Source organism: Ixodes scapularis, unplaced genomic scaffold (assembly GCF_016920785.2).
Source record: "Ixodes scapularis isolate PalLabHiFi unplaced genomic scaffold, ASM1692078v2 PGA_scaffold4__175_contigs__length_147842914, whole genome shotgun sequence".
Taxonomy (NCBI): domain Eukaryota; kingdom Metazoa; phylum Arthropoda; class Arachnida; order Ixodida; family Ixodidae; genus Ixodes; species Ixodes scapularis.
In genome coordinates, this window is record NW_024609879.1 from 147151115 (window position 1) to 147158460 (window position 7346).

Here is a 7346-nt window from a genome sequence, read left to right on the forward strand (position 1 = left end):
TGACATCACGTCAAGTCATCACGTTGATATCAAGAATTTGTGCTAGTAATTACGTGCAATCAGCTCGCATGAATTTCAGCACGTCGACCAATCCTCTCTCCAACTGAGTGCAGTTAGAGCTAACGCATACGGCGGTGGGTTTAGCTGTCATTGTAATGACGCTGTTCTTTCTATTTTACACGAGGGATCGAGGGAGACGCCAATCCAATTTCTTTTCCATGTCACGTGACCTTCGGGATTGGTCCAGCGACTCACGGGACGCGTAATCACCTAATACGTTAACAGCGCTAAAATGACTCTACTCGTTTTCACAATAAAAAAAAAAAGGCTTTTGCGCATTGTGTATATGCTGCGCGAAGTAGTTCTTACACGATGCTTACACAAAAAGGTTACTTTTTTTTTTGCCGGATCAAACGCGTATGTCTTGATAAGTCAGCAAATATCTGACCTAAACTGCACCTGCATATGTCTTTCTTCACATAAATGGGGAAAGTAGTAATTTTCCGCGAGCTGCCGGACTTTTTTTTACTACGGTTCTTGAAGCAAAAACAAGCCTAAGATTGCTTCTCGTGTGCACTGCCGTACATCGTAATCTGGAACGGAGTATAGGCGTAGGTAGTTGTACAGTGCTCGGAACGCGCATCCGATTGGTGTGTATACCGCGTTAAGAAAAAGTGGTCCCGTCGATTTCCGCCTTATGACGTCATAAAAGTGCCATGTCGCCGGCCGCGATCCTGGCGGTGTCAAGGCAGCGGTGGGGGACTTGGCAGACGTCTGTTCTGATACATTTCGGTCTCCAGCTTGACAGTCCGCGGAAGCTTCGGCAGCCAGAAGTTGGGACGCCGCGACGACAGCGACACTCCCGTCTGCTCGTGCTTTTTGCCGGAACTTCTACGGCCAACCCCCAGGATCGAGACGTCGGACAGCATGAAACTCCGGCTTTTGTGACGTCGTTTGTAGCCACTTCGGGGCAAGTTTTGATGCATGGACGGAATAGGACCGCTAAACACACCAGTCGAATCCGACGCGTTCAGGGAACCGTAGATAGTAAAAAGATATCGCTAAAAGCAGCCGTAGTGTAGAGGTAGGAGCGGTTTTCTTGCACAGCGAAAACAGCTTTTCGATTCCGGAGATGTGTCAGACTTCACGTGTCTTTCCGACTCCCGTGCTGTTTCCAGGAGCCAAGAAATAAAATAAAATGAAAACCGGCCTCAGACTCCACCTGTATACTAGTCAGAACGCGTGAAATACAATTGTATAGATGATGCACGGCTAGGTTTCATAACCATGCGGCTACACTAAAACAGCGTTTTGCTTTATACTTCATTAAACACAATGCGAAGCCTTCATGATGAGAGTGCGGGTTGGCAAAATTTTTGCGCTAGAGGAGAAAAAGGTTAAACTTCGTGTTACGACGTAGAAAGCTGTTTGATGATTTTATGCCGATAGTTCCAGAGAAAAACTCCGACCATCGCCAATTTCTTTAAAAAAAAATCGTAGTTGTTTGCTAGGTTTTAAATGGTCTTCAGCCGAAATATTTTTCTCTAACAAATATTGTTGTTCACGTGAGCGCTCTCTGAAATTTTCGCAGTTAAGCCGAAATAGCTATAGCTTTAAAATTTCTAGGAAATCTAAGTGATTAATATAATATAGCTCATTTAATTTAAGGCAGTCTGCGGATATTGTTCTTTCGTGTGATGCCAGAGTTCATGTTATGTAAGTTTTCCGTGTTGGTTTTTAAAGAGTAACGAACCACAAAACTAGACATGTCGAGCATTTAAAACAGAAAGCACTCTTGACCTTAAATACACATCGAAAACGTATTTGAGCTGGTTTGTTCCTATGGTTTCCACTGAACATTATTTGAGAACGATACCGCAAACACTAAAATAAATATCAAAGCTGCCCAATACCGTTTTTTTCTGAAACTTCAGATTCAAATTAAGCTTAAAGTCTCTCTTGACAAAAGTAAGCGGGAAACCTCATAAGGTACTTCTTACCTTGTAACTACGCAAATTTTACCAAATAATATGTTTTCAAGAAAGCTTTTTTTTTTCTTTGTTTATTATTATTATTTTTTTTTTGGTGCAGCACTGGCGACATCGGTTTTCGTGGTGCCCTATTATCCCTTCACCGCAGTGCACGCGCGCTTTACTTGGAAATTCGAGTCATGCCACATGCCTTTGGTCTCCAAACGCATCAAGTTTGGGCCATGCACCGCATGTACTGCGTTGTTGTGGAGTAAGTACTGGTAGTAAAACAAGGCACGTGGCATGTGTGTATATGTCAGCGGCGCGTCCGAGATGTGCAGTAATGGCACAATACGGTAACACACAAAAAAAAAACAATTACGCATTTTCTCAATGTCAACATTTTTTCCTCCCTTAAAATGAAATTTCTCTGATAAAATTTACTAAAGTAGTTACAAGTTAAGAGGTTGATGTACAGTGTACTCAACTGTTAAACATAACGCGGGAGTGGAGGCCGGAGAAACTCCATGCGTCAACTACCGGCTCACTCTTGCAGCTTATGCCTCTGTTGCTTTCTGGAGTTGGAGTTACACTCCCAGCTCCGAAGCAATCACCGATGCCCTGACTAGTCAATAAAAAAAATGCTATACGGTTTTGCTTTTTTTGTTGTTTGAAGAAGGTGGCCTTTATCACGAAAGTGCAAGATCACCGAGATATGGTAGCTCCTCACGGTAAATGCGTGGGCGTGACTAAACAGAGGGGCAAAAACAACAAAACAAACAAGTAAAAATTTGAAGCGCGGGCGATAAAGAAAGAAACGAAACGGTTATGCGATAATTGCATCGGGGAGTGGCGAGAATCGCAAGAAGAGCCGCCTTGTTCTCTGCCGCATCATTGATTTAATCGCTAGACAGCTCTGATATCAGTTTCGGACACCGCTTCCACGTTATATTTAACAGTTGAGCACACTGTACCTAATGAATTGTCCCGAATATTTTTTTTTTTATCAAAAGGACCTTTACACTTAACTTGGGTCTAGATCTTCAGAACAGTCAGTTTTGGACAACTTTGACAATCATTTTTGGGCAACATGTTTGCATTATCGGTCTAAGCGAATTTTAAGCATAAAATATAGCAGCCGACAATACCAGACGAGTTTTTAATATATCTTCAAGATTAAGAGGGCTTTCGGTTTTATAGGTTGAACATGCCTCATTCGCGTTTGTTTGCTTCAAACCCCCCCCCCCCCCCACACACACACACAGACAAAAAAGAACTTACATAATAAATTAACTTTGACATCCGCAAAATATTAGTAACAGCGGTGTATTTAAAATATTCTAACTATTCTACTTTAATCACTTATATTTTACATAAACTTTAATTTAATTCTTAGTTCCGTTGAACTGCAGAAATTTCAGAGAGCACTCACGTGACCACGCTTTTTTTTCATGTTTTGGCTTATGCTTGTCTAGAATTTTGCAAGCCACAACGATTTTTTAAAGAAATGGGTGATGGTCTGTACAACCGTCCTGGAAGTTCGATACATGTTTAGTCTACTTTTTCACTACTTCCAGCATTTTGTTTATGGCTTTTTTCTCTTTTTGTTACAACATCATCTTCAAAAATGTCCAGGTAATGTGCATTTTAATACCGAGAGGCAGCTTCTATATAGTCACTGAGTGCTTAACAAAAATCAGGGCGTGGCTTAATACCTTCATGCTTCTTGATTCCTGATTAAATCTTCGCCGTTCTTATCGGCTAATGCCACATTCACATTAGCTGCTGAGTGATAATGAGATGCTTGGGACTCGGCACGCCCAGAGGTTTTTGAGCTGCCAGCGACCATACAGGTAACTTCCGCAAAGACCATAAAAACTTCCCAAAACTACAGCGGTTAAGAAAAAAAAAAGGGAAAAAAGAATTGAAACCCTTTTTGGGAACAAACTGCCAGGAACGGCGGACGTCAGGGATTGCAAAATGCACACTGAGTAGGAAGCTAATTACCCCAAGTTTACTAATGGACCTTTCAATTGTTGAAAGCATACGCAAGGTTTCCATCAAAACTTTGCGAGAGTCATAAAAAAACTTTTAAATCAGAAGATTTTAGGACGACTGGGTGCACGAGAGAAGCGCGGGGGTGCGCTAAGCTTATTGCTTATGCAGCAGGCGCCAGGCGAGGAATGCGAAAACACGAATTATATTCCTTATAGTTTGGGTTTTAGACGGCAGCAGTCATTCGTTCCACTGATGGCGTTGCAGCTCTGTTTTTGTGTAGACATCTTGTGAGGTTTTGAAATTATTTTAGTACGTTCTGCTAGAGCGCATCTTTGAGAGACCCGAGAACAGACAGTCCCTGGGAACAAAACCAGCAAGCTTTAGGCACCAGCGAGCAAAGAGGAAATGCATTTTAGAAAGAACAAAAGATTGCACATACGAGTATATTTACCGACACATAATCCAGCGATTTTAAAGGCAACAGAAACTTTGATTCTGAGTACCTCAATAGCTGGGAATGCGAACGTTGAATGCCGAAGGATGTAAATGCGCAGAAATGTCGCATTTTATATCAAGCTAAAAGTGGCCATAAAGCCTAAAGCAGCTTATTGCTTTGGATTATTTTTATTATTTATTATTCAGCCACGATGTAGACGCAAATGACTGCTCCCACACCTTTCTTCGTAGCTCAAAACATATGCGTTACACATGTAACCAAAAGCTGTACGAGTTACTCCAAGGGTGCGACAACCCGTCTCGGCTTTGAAGTTTTGAAGAGAAACGATACCTGTAGAGGGTTGTATACAATACGGGTTTGCTGCTCTCTTCTTGTCTCAATCTTAACTTTAAAAAAAACACCGTTATTTGGTTTGTTTACTATTTTAAGCCGCATGATAGATAGCCCAGGTGTCAATCATACAAAGAATATTACACCAAATCGGTCAATAGGGCTCTAACAAGCTCGAGATACTAAAACATTGGTGGTACACAGCACGATTACTTCTAAAGAGCTTTTGAGATTAAACACAGAAACGCTGCCAGACCAGAAAATATACCCGCTTATAATTATTGTGGCTTTTTAATGTCAACGTAAGTAGATTGGGGGCCGTGCGATTGAAGCTGTAACTTCCAAATTTACGAAGTATGGGTATGGGTAATTAAGTTTCCTGCTCTGGTTCCGCAAAGTGCAGAGTTTCTGGGACGCAAGAGCTTCGCAACACATGGAATGTTTCTCCGGGGTGTGGCGTGCAGTCATACTGTTTCCTCGAACAATGATCCTTGGCTACGCGTGTGTTAACTTAGGTGACTGCATTGACACTTCACGTTGTCATTAAATTCCAAACATTTGAGTGCGCAGTTTTGTAAGTTCCATGTTCTCTCTGTTTGCCAAAATTCCCATCGAATTATTTGTTTCGTTTCGAGAACAGCAACATCTGCGACTTTTCGAAACACGTGTAGAGTTCTCTCCAAGACGTAGACATTGCCATGTTCAAGCTACGCAAAAAGTAACTTTTGAGGTGCCTATATCTCTCCTCTGTACTTTTTAATTGTTCTACTACGATCAAGGCCGTAGTTTCAACATTAATCCTGATTTAGTCGCCGATACCTTCGCTCAACCCAACCACCTAGGCGGCCATGCTGGAAAGTATCCACAACGTCATCTGCTAGTGTCGCCTGTTTTCTCGCCGTCCGCACTTCCTTTCTCAACGAACTCAAGTGTTCGGAATGTACCGTGCAGCTAGCTGGCTAGTTGCTCTATTCTTTCACGGTCCCCGCTTACGGGATGAGATCCGTAACAACTCGTTCAAAAACTGTGTGCATTCATTTAATTGGCAATAATAAAGAAAATGTTATTTATTAGGGTGAAATCAATACCAGGGCTGGCTGAAAAAATTAGAATGAAAAATGGTTGTCTCCACGAAGGTATTTCACATTTCAATTAGGGGTGTCTCTTCACGAAACATGATGTCTGTTAAAGTTTGGAGGCGTATTTCTGTTCGCGAGAAACATAGAAACAACTTTCATTGTGCTTTTCGGAGGAACGGCGAGCTTTGACGTGTACGACAGAAACGCGCTGAGGGCGCTGCTATTCAGAGATGCGTGCCACAATTGGTGTAACCTCTGATGCGTAATAATCAGCGTGAATATAACCACCGTGTAATCTAACTTCCCTCAAAATATAGTAGTTCCAGGTGATCTTAATGTTGGAACTAAAATAAACCATGACAAACGCAATTCTGTAACCCTGTTGCAAATGTTATGCTCAGCGTTGTTATTAGCTGCGTAGTTGCTCTTTTTCCATTGACTTCTTGCGCCGTCTCTTGATTGAAACTCGGAACAGAACACTTGGCGGGACTTTATAAAGTCCCATATGAAATTTTATTTACGTTTTTCTTATTATTAACATAATCAGATATGCGCGTTGAAACTTGAGATTACCTATCTTCGCTATTTATACTTAAAAAAATGTATTGACGTACAAAATATTGAAACCTTTTATGTTTTGTGTGGATATTCTGAAGAAGGAGTTTTCGATACATTGATATAGGTATAAGCAGTAAACGTTGTACATTAATCGTTGTTACCCCGACGCAATGCCGAAACCACAAGAACGTTTTTGTGCTTCGGTGCGTTCGTGTGCTGATAATATGTGTGGCTTCCGTAAGGCACTGATGAGTTTGGAGCGCGTTAACAAGTATCTTTATTTTTCGCCTACTATTGATTAGTAAAAACGGTTCAAAATTGTGTGACACTGGATAAGTCCAAGCAGGATAGGTGCAAGTCTTTGCCGAACGTACAAGCAATCGAATGAATTTGAAGTCCGTGAACGTGTAATCAGACTGACTCGCAGACAACATTTATTAGTTGACGGATAGATATCGTGAGGAGTTTCCATCCGTACTTTGATGTCCTATTCAACCTAGGTAGCTTCTGGATGCATATTATGTTGGCTATGGTTAGCCTATGGTGTCTGGCACGCGTCTCCGACTATTATTTCTTTTAAGCAAGTAGCTTTTCTTCTATTTTTGTTTTTTTGGTTGACGTTTATGTACTTGATATCTCAGCTAAAAAAAAATTTTGAATTGTTTTCTCGAGAAAATTTTCTTAATAGTAGAAGCGAATATATATTTCCATCACATTCTTGCGCTTAAATAGACCTAACCTGCTCTTGGTGTTTAAAAATATCGAACCGCGGTACTTGTTCAAATATGTGTGCTGGCTAAATCTTCCTTCAGTACGTAAACTGTTCCTAAGGAAATGAGTTGGGACTTAAAAACGGAAGCCAAAATTTGGTCTTTATTCACACTGCCACGCACGTCGCCGAGCGAGTGCAGGCGTGGTCGAATGATTGAAGTGCTTGGCTTTTGCGCGGAAGCC